The following is a 10,739-nucleotide window of genomic DNA, read 5'->3' as shown; positions in this document are numbered from 1 at the left end:
TGTCCCTAACCAGAACCCCGCACTGAGCAACAAATGCGCTCTTTGTCCGGAGGGGTTCAATAGGTTGGCCGTCAGGAGCGATTGCTATGATCTCAAACTTTTCATCCGAGCTCAACTTTTTCTTCGGGCCTCGTCTCTTTACCGAAGTTGTGCTCGATTCGGAGGGCTAGAAAAAAGAACAAAGACTTAATTAATATGTGTACATACCAAAACAATGAATGCATCAATCAGCTAGTCAGCATAGGCTTAACTAATATATATACCTGGCCGGACTCGGTTCGGTCACCGGAGCCGTCATCACGGTCTCCTTCTTGCACCGGCATTGGGTCACCGGAGCCGTCCTCATGTTCTTCTTCTTGCACCGGCATTAGGTCACCGTAGCCAGCTTGTTCACCCTGTCCTTCCAGACCATCGGTTTCGTTGAGAAACAACGAGATGGCATCACTTCCTTCTGCGATTATGTCCCTCAACAACGCTTCTTTTGTTGCTTCGTCTAGGGCGGTGTCCATAGTTTCTACAAATATTTACAACATGGCAATTATTATTCAAACATGATAGATGGATATATTAGTGCCAAACGTAGAACTAGCTACCTAATCATAGTAAGCTATCGGGAGGGGGTATATATCGACAACGACGACACTACATCTATGTCCCTCGACGACCCTTGTCTCCTCTATTCTTTCTTCTCCTCTTTTTTTCTTCTTCCTCTTCTTTTTTTATCCTCTTCTTCCTCTCATGTTCGATAGGATCGCCGAGGGGTCGGGAGGTTGCGTAGTGTCTCAGGATTCAACAAAACCATGTCTTCATCATTAGGCGAAAGTAACATGTGCATGATGGTACGAAGCTCTTCAAAGTTGTTCTGGAACGGACTCCCAGATAGGATAATCCGCCTTTTGGTACAAAGTTCAGCAAGAGCCTTCCGAATATCGCTATTTGGAAGGCCTTTGCTGAATTGGTACCAAAAGGCGGATTATTCTATCCGGGACTCCATTCCAAAACAACTTTGCAGAACTTCATACCAACATGCCCTGGTTACTTCCGGCTAATGATGAAGGCATGGATTTCTTCAATACTTTGACACTAGGAAACCTCTCTCGACCCCTCGGCGATCCTCGACCCCTCGAACCCTCGACGACCCTGGAACCCTCGACCCCTAGACGACCCTCTTCTTCCTCTCATGTTCGAGAGGATCGCCGAGGGGTCGGGAGGTTGCCTAGTGTCAAAGGATTCAACAAAACCATGTCTTCATCATTAGGCGAAAGTAACATGTGCATGATGGTACGATGCTCTTCAAAGTTGTTCTGGAACGGAGTCCCAGATAGGATAATTCGCTTTTTGGTACAAAGTTCAGCAAGAGCCTTCCGAATATCGCTATTTGGAAGGCCTTTGCTGAATTCATACCAAAAAGCGGATTATTCTATCCGGGACTCCATTCCAGAATAACTTTGCAGAACTTCGTACCAACATGCCCTGGTTACTTCCGGCTAATGATGAAGGCATGGATTTCTTCAATACTTTGACACTAGGAAACCTCTCTCTACTTCCGGCTAATAAGAAGAAGAAGAAGAAGAAAAGAAGAAAAAAAAGAGGAGAAGAAGAAAGGAATAGTGGAGAAAAGAGAAAATAGAATATATTCTATTTTCTCTTCTTCTCCACTATTCCTTTCTTCTTCTCCTCTTCTTTTTCTTCTTTTTTCTTCTTCTTATTTATTTCTCCTCTTCTTTTCGGTAGAGGAAACCCTAAATAGCTAGCAAGTTTCATGGGTGTGAGATACATGTGGCCTTCGGTGTCGGACACTACATCCACGTCCCACAAGTGACGTGGGCGTCGAAGCCCGCGCCACTTGTGGGATGTGGGTGTAGTGTCCGACACCGACGGTACATGTATCTCACACCGACGATACTTTCTATTTAGGGTTTCTCCTCTACCGCTCCTCGACCTCTCGACGACCCTCATTCCTGATAAAATAAAGAGGAAGAAGAAGAAGAAGAAAAAAGAAGAAAAGAAAGAATAGAGGAGAAGACTTCCTCTTCTTCCTCTCCTCTTCTTCTCCCTCTTCTTCCCCTTCTTCCTCGCCTCTCTCATGAATGTCCGACGTTCTCGACCCCCCCCCCACGTGTCGAAGAAAAAAAAGAAGAAAAAAAAGAGGAGAAGAAGAAAGGAATAGTGGAGAAGAAGAGAAAATAGAAAGTATTCTATTTTCTCTTCTTCTCCACTATTCCTTTCTTCCTCTCCTCTTCTTTTTCTTCTTTTTTCTTCTTCTTATTTATTTCTCCTCGTCTTCCTCTCCCCTCTCGGCGACCCTAGACCCCCTCTCGACCCTCAACCCCTAGGCGACCGTCGACCCCTCTCTTTTTTTTCTTTCTCTTCTATTTTATCCTCTTCTTCCTCTACCGCTCGGCGACCCTCGACGACCCTCGTTCCCGATAAAAAAAAGAGGAAGAAAAAGAAAAAAAGAGGAGAAGAAAGAATAGAGGAGAAGATCTTCTCCTCTATTCTTTCTTCTCCTCTTTTTTCTTTTCTTATTCCTCTTCATTTTTTATCCTCTTCCTCCTCTCATGTTCGACGACCCTCGACCCCCTCTTCTTCTCCCTCTTCTAATTCATTTGTTCATATGAATATACAAACATTTTCATATTTACAATAATTAATATCACCAAAAAAAATCTATGAACAGAAAAAATCCTAATTTTTCTAATCCTAATCTTTTGCATATATAACATAGCTAGATATATATATACACAGAGAACATATGTATACATATATATAAAAAATCCTAATATTCTTCTCCCTCTTCTAATCCTAATCTTTTGCATATATACATGAACATAGATATATACACAAAGAACATATGTATACATATATATAAAAAACAAGCATATATATATGAAAAACAAGCATATATATATGAAAAAAATCTAGGGCGCCGGCCGGACCAGAGGAGGACCGCGGAGTCGGCGGCGAGGATGGCGACGGGGCAGTGGGCGCGAGCTTGGGGTAGGAGACGCGGGCGACGGCGATGGCGGGCCGGGGCGGCGGGCGTCGGGCAAGGGGCCGGCCGGCGCGGCGACGGGGGCAGGGACGAGGGCGACGGCGACGGGGGCGACGGGGGCGCGACGACGGGGGTAGGGACGAGGGTGACGGCGACGGGGGCGGGCCGGGGCGGCGCGCATCGCGGGCGACGGCGACGATGGGCGCGGGCGACGGCGACGATGGGGGCGGGCGGCGTCGGGGCAACTGCAACTGCAAGATGAGAATGAAAAATTGCAAAGTGTGGCCTTATATAGCAGAGGCTTTAGTCCCGGTTCGTGGCAGCAACCGGGACTAAAGGTGGGCATTAGTCCCGGTTTCTGCCACGAACCGGGACCAATGGCCTCTTTTCGGCAGCCCAAAGGGCGGGAAGCGAAGCCCATTGGTCCCGGTTGGTGGCACCAACCGGGACTAAAGGGGGGCATTGGTCGCGGTTGGTGCCACGAACCGTGACCAATTCACCCCTTTAGTCCCGGTTGGTGCCACCAACCGGGACCAATGCCCTTGTGCTGCCCGCGCCCATAAGTTTAGTCCCACATCGCTAGTTGAGAGCGCCCGGCACTGGTTTATAAGCTCTGCTGCCTCCTCCCTCTCGAACTCCTCTGAATAGCAGGCCTATGGGCCTAATTTGACACTGCTTTGCCTGTGGGCCTATTGGGCCTTCTGCGGGCCTGAATCCTGGCCCATGTAGGGTTTCTAGTCGTATTCAGGCCGTGGAGGCCCAGTAGGTGGCATTTTTTTTGGGTTTTTTCTTTTTCTTTTTTATTTCTATATTTTTTTGGTTTTTTATTTTTTTATTTCTACTTAAAACTAAATACTTACAATTTTTTAGTGATTTCTTTTTGCTTTTAGGTCACTAAAATTATAAATTTTCTGTTAGTGCCATTAGTTTTAAATTTTAAATAGTTTAAATTTGAATTTTTAAAAATTTGTGTGATTCACTAGTTTATGAATAACTTTACTATAAAATTAGAATTTTTTTTCTATTTATTTTTTATTTCTACTTACAACTAAATACTTACAGTTTTTAGTGATTTCTTTTTGCTTTTAGGTAACAAAAATTATAAACTTTCTGTTAGTGCCATTAGTTTTAAATTTTAAATAGTTTAAATTTGAATTTTTAAAAATTTGTGTGAATCACTAGTTTATGAATAACTTTACTATAAAATTAGAATTTTTTTCTTCTTTGCTATTTATTTTTTATTTATACTTACAATTAAATACTTATAGTTTGATTTTAGGTCACACCAATTATATTCTTTTTGCTATTGAAGAATATTATAGTTTTATTTAGTTGATCATAACATAATATTTTAATTGATTGTTTTTATTTTCATAAAAGTTCTGTAGTTCATTCTGTTTGCTATTAATTCATTCTTTGAGCTAAATGACTCTGAAATTGGAAAGCATTTCAAAATGAACTCTGAAAAGGTTGAAAGTTGGCATGGTATCATCATTTCACCCACATAGCATGTTCCAAAAAGTAGAGAGGGTTACAACAAAAACTTGATGCACTTCGTGTACAAAATGGACAATCACTTTCGAAGTATCAAAGTTTCGAACCATAAGACATGAAAGCATTTCAAATGAACTCTGAAAAAGTTGAAAGTTGGGATGGTATCATAATTTCACCCACATAGCATTTGCTTATTGCGGGAGAAAGTCTTCACTTTTTCTTTGCTTGTGTCATTTGCTTATTGCGCCGTAACTATGGATAATCTTCAAGGTTTATCAGGATGCTTGGGTCAGCCTTGACATTGAAGGGAGGAATTTCATGAAACTTTTCATAATCTTCAGACATGTCTGTCTTGCCGTCCACTCCCAGGATGTCCCTTTTTCCTGAAAGAACTATGTGGCACTTTGGCTCATCGTATGATGTATTCGCTTCCTTATCTTTTCTTTTTCTCGGTTTGGTAGACATGTCCTTCACATAGATAACCTGTGCCACATCATTGGCTAGGACGAACGGTTCGTCAGTGTACCCAAGATTTTGCAGATCCACTGTTGTCATTCCGTACTGTGGGTCTACCTGTACCCCGCCGCCTAACAGATTGACCCATTTGCACTTAAACAAAGGGACCTTAAAATCAGGTCCGTAGTCAAGTTCCCATATGTCCACTATGTAACCATAATATGTGTCCTTTCCGCTCTCGGTTGCTGCATCAAAGCGGCTGCATAAACACACCCAATTGCTTCCCCGGGTAGTCAGGCCCCGGAATGATGAGCGACAAGAACATGGTCTTCCGTTGCATTAGGGCACCGGGAGGAAGGTTGAGCGGAATTACAAACACAGGCCAGCAGCTGTATGGATTGGACGACATACCATATGGATTTAACCCATCACCTGATATGGCTATTCTGACATTCCCAGCCTCGACTGCTTCCTCGGGGTATTCTTCATCGAATGAGTTCCATGCTTCCCCTCCCGATGGATGTACGATTTTTTTGGATTGTACCTTATACCTTCCTTGTGCCACTTCATCATTTTGGCAGACTCCTTCGTGATGAAAAGGCGCTGCAGTCTTTTTATAAAATCAAGATACCGAAGAACCTTAACGGGGATGATTAGCTGCTTTTTCTCACCATCCTCACCGACCACCTCAATGTACCGAGACGAACCGCACTTCCTACAGTACTTGTCATCCGCATACTCGTGCCTAAACAAAAGGCAATTCTTCGGCCAAACATCTATTTTCTCATAATCCATAGAGAGTGCCTTCATGATTTTCTTTGTATCGTACATGCTTTTCGACAGTTCATGACCCCTAGGGAGGCTGTTAGCCCATACTCCCAGGAATGCTTCGAAGCATTTCTGGCTACAGCCGTACTCAGCCTTGACTGCAATCAGTTGCGAGATGGCATCCAGCTGAGATATTTTCGCACCCGCATAAAGAGGTTTCTTCGACGAGGCCAAGACCTCCAAGAAGGCCTTTGCGGTTGCCTTCGGCTCCTCCGGTTCATTCTCTGAAGGTGTCGCATTTGCCGTTTCTGCAACAATGACATCATCTAGCATGTCCCTGACCCCGTCGTCCTCATATCCATCGATGCGTTGTCGCATCACCTCCTCTCTACCACGGTCCTGCTCGGCTATGTTTATCGGCGGCATGTCAAAGTTTGGCATATATCCGTGCGTGCGAAGGTGCTCACTCATGTCCGTCTGATTTCTACGGTGACGTCTGGCACATCTCGCATAGGGGCATGGTGGGATAATTCTCATTGGACGACGGAATATCTCCTTCAAATACACATCGGTTTTCGCGATCCACTCTGATGTTACTCGATTCCGACGGATAAAACCACTGTACATCCACTGATTATCTGCCATCCTATGCTTTTTTGCAACCCACACAACATAATTAAGGATTCACTTAAATTAATGGCATCAAATTTTCAGTTTCTACCGCGTTTAATCCACCTACATCTCTAATAGGTAAAGATGGGTCCTAATCCCACCCGAGGATGTGTAGATTGAGTACGTTCTCCATTCTACCCCGTTCCGAGACAAAATTTCGGCAGCACCTCCCCGCTGTTCTCCAGATACACGTCTCGGCAAATAGCCGAGAGAATGTGCTCCAGAGAACAATGGGGAGGCGCCTCCGAAATCCTGTCTCGGAACGGGGTAGAACATGGAGAATATACCCAATCTACACATCCTCGGGCTGTCCGTGAAAAATGCTGGACAATCCGAAAGAGCTGCGGTGATAAATATGCAATTGAATGCATATTTATCCATGCAACCCTTTCGGATGGGAGACGCCTAGGTTACGTCAGTTGACTTGAGAATGAAATCTAGTGATATGAAAAAATGGAGGGGATGGACTTGTAGCTCACCCTCGGCTGTAGAGGAAGTAGTCGAACAGCAGAGGGATGCTCAGGGGGACCAACGCGTCGTACAACGGTCACTTCGATGAAATGCGACACCACAAAGCCTGCAAATTCCACCGAAAGAACAACTTAGATCATCACATCTTAGTAAAGTGTCAAACTTTTGTCTTCTATTTTTTTAGCAACATCATCATGAGTATCATTTTTTTAGCAAGATCATCACATCTTAGTAAGTATCAAAATTTTGTCTTCAATTATTTTATCAAGATCATTATGAGTATCAAAAAAATAACAAGATCATCACATCTCAGTCAAGTGTCAAATTTTGTCCAACATCCATCCATCCATTCATCTATCATTAACTTTACCACATACATTCGTCAACATGACCTAACATTAAATATATGACAAACAAAGTTTCTAAAAAAATTCACCGACATTCCATCCATCCACCATCTATGATTCTAACAACATCCATGAATCCATCTAAGAAAAATTTATCCATACATCCATCCACCTAAAAACAGTAGCAAGAAGAAGAAAAAACATACAAAAAATCTATTTATCTAACTATCTATCCATCCATTCATCTAGCAGCACAGCAGCGGCAGGGGAGCAACGGCAGCAGCGGGGGGAGCGGCAGGGTGGCGGGGGAGCTCACCGAGGGAGCAGGGGACGTGGTGGCGGAGGTGGTGTCGGAGGGGCCAGCAACGGGTGGCGGAGCGTGGGCGGCTGGGGGCTCCCCGGTGCTCACCAGCAGCAGAGGAGGGCCGGGAAGGGGTCGTCGGACCGCCGGAGCCATGGCCGCAACCCACTCACCACGAGCAGGAGGGTCGGGAAGGGGGCGAGGACGACGGGGCCAGTCCCGGGACGGGGCCGTGCGGTGTGGGGCGGCCGGGAACGACCAGCGGCGATGCAGGGCGGGCGAGGAGCGTGGGGAGGGGTCGGTGCGACGCGGCCAGGACGGGGGCGGCAGCGGTGCAGATGGGGGCGTCGGCGGTGCGGGGCTGGGATGGCCGGTGGCGGGGGGATCGAGTGGCGGAGGGCGGGGATCGAGCGGCGGAGGGCGGGGATCGAGCGGCGGCGGGGCTGCATCGAGCGAGGAGGGTGGATGAGTGGTCGAATGAGTGGTCGGGGCGTGGGGTGCCCGGTTGGATAAGGTGTGAGGTATGCCGACGGTATAGTCGTCGGCATAGGTTCTTTCCACCTATGCCGACCGTTGTGCCGTCGGCATACCTGCTTTTTTTTGTTTTTTGTTTACATTAAATTCAATTTCTTTAAAAAATGTCCTAACAAAATGTAATTATTAATGTCTGGCTCTTAGCACACTGTAAAAAATAGTTCCACCTCGCCACCCCGTCCCGTCTAACCCTGACATAGACGACCGCCGGATCTAGCTCTTTGACTTGCGCCGGACTGGGTCTCACCGGTGGACCTTTTCACCTGATTTTCGTAGCCCAGCCCATAGCTGCACCCCCCAACACCATCCCGGCCCAACCCACCCAAAGATACCCTCTGTGTCGGCCCGACGTGGCCGTTTCCACCCTTCAGGACACGGCGGCAGCCACGCCCGTGAGGTCTACACGGAGGGACGGGGGCCCTGGTGGGGGGTAGCAATGCCACCAGAGCATCGCACCGGGCCCTCATACATGAGGGGTGGTGTTAGGTCGGCCCATAGGAACACTTTGGAGCAACATCCGGGCCAGACCCACAGCAAGATCCCCTCCGTGTAGACCCCACGTGTCCGTTTCCCCCCTCCAGGTGCCGGCGGCGGCGCCGTCCGTGAGGGGGGGCATACCCCAGAAACGCGTGTCGGGCGTTTGCAACCGCCACAACACTTCCAGACTTGTGAGAGGCCGCCTACGCAAGATTTGGCGGCATGCTAGCCCCCGGAGGCCGCCGGCCACAGCCGTAGACGCGCGAAGGGCAATCCGCGTAGAGGGAATTTTTCGGATACTTCTCCATCACCAAAAATTATGAAAAAATACCATCGTTCCTATAGCACATGTGCCCGCGTCGTGCAAAAAAACTCATGATTTTATCGCGCTCCGAGTATTTAGTAATATTGACGCCGCATCGTTACCGCAGAACGTCTACTACCGTGTCATCGCCGTCCGTGAGGGGGGGCCACGCCCCGGAGACGCGTCCCGCCTCTTCGGACATGCCACCACACCACCCCGCATGTATGAGGGCCCGGTGCGACGCTCCGGTGGCATTGCTACCCCCAGTGCGTCCCGCCTAACCCTGTAGCGTTTGACCACGGGATCTAGCCCTTTGACTTTGCACGGACGGGCTTTGACCAGTGGACCTCCCCACCCGGTTGTGTTAGGTCAGCCCATAGGAACACTTTGGAGCAACATCCGGGCCAGACCCACAGCAAGATCCCCTCCGTGTAGACCCCACGCGTCCGTTTCCCCCCTCCAGGTGCCGGCGGCGGCGCCGTCCGTGAGGGGGGGCACACCCCGGAGCCCCAAGACGGGCGTCTACGCATGCATGAACACTTTCACATATGCATTGGGACCCGTGCAATGTTTCGATGACATAGCTACACCCCGAACCCCCCCACCAACCAGAATTCCTTCCGTGTCGACCGTTTCCCCCCTCCGTGACACGGCGATAGCGACGTTCGTAACGGGGGGCAATCGATATACCATCGGGTTTGTTTTTTTAGATAAGGCATAATTATCTTATGCAAAAGCAAAAAACTAAAATAAAGTAAAAATAACAAAACAAAGTAAAAATAAAAAAATAAAGTAATGCCCACGTATGCCGACGGCCATAAAGTAAAAATAACAAAACAAAGTAAAAATAAAAAAAATAAAGTAATGCCCACGTATGCCGACGGCAAGGCCGTCGGCATATATGTGCACACACGGAGGTTGTCCCATGGATCGGTGATGTGGCGTGGCACAACGATCGATGACGTGGCGAAGGGGCCTATGCCGACGGCTGTGCCGTAGGCATACCTCTGCCATAGATAAATTTAAAAATTAAGTAAAGTAAACATATGCCGACGGTAAGGCCGTCGGCATACCTGCGCACACACGGATCGATGACGTGGCGTGCCACACGGATCGTTGACGTGGCAGAGGGGCCTATGCCGACGGCTATGCCGTAGGCATACCTCTGCCACAGATATGCCGACGGCCGCCGTTACCACCCATCGGCGTAGGTTCAACGCCGTCAAATGGTCAACGCTGACCGGGCAGGTGGGCCCGTGATATGCCGACGGCCTGACCTATGCCGACGGGACCCGTAGGCGTATCTCGGACGGTCCCCACGGCCTCGTCTATGCCGACGGCCCCGTCGGCATAGATGGATGTATGCCGACGGCTTTTCTGCGCCTACGGCCTATCCTTGGCCGTCGGCATATGTCCGGCGATGCCGACGGGGGCCGTTGGCATAGATTTGGCCGTCGGCAACCCCAGTTTTTCTGGTAGTGCATGCAGGGTCCTTTTCTACGGTGGGTAAATATCCAGTGCCGTGGATGGTCAAAACTTGAGTGCCGTGGTGCGTAAGGATGGCAGTTTTGAGAGGACCCAATGGATATCCAGTGAGTATGGATATCCATTGGGTTTGAACATGGACATAATTTTTTACCCGTGGATTTTTTTCATGAGCGGGCAAAGACTGTCTTCATGAATATGGATATGGATTTTATATTGTTCAACCCAATCCAAACCCGACCCATTGCCATCTTTATTGGTGCGCTTGGGCTTCTACTTCTCCCGCGTGATTGATTGAATTCCACAACCTCCGGGCCGGAGAAGGTTTGCTATGGCCTGTAAATGCCTACGGAGTAGGCGCTGGCTGGACGTACGAACGACTGACAGCTTTTACTGATTGAGAACGATTATACGACGTGTTAGTCCATGTCCATC

This window comes from Triticum urartu, chromosome 3A, assembly GCF_056163025.1.
Source record: "Triticum urartu cultivar PI428250 chromosome 3A, HENAU_Tu73, whole genome shotgun sequence".
In the NCBI taxonomy this organism is placed as follows: Eukaryota; Viridiplantae; Streptophyta; class Magnoliopsida; order Poales; family Poaceae; genus Triticum; species Triticum urartu.
The sequence above is the reverse complement of the archived record's forward strand: the minus strand, read 5'-3'. Positions refer to the sequence as shown.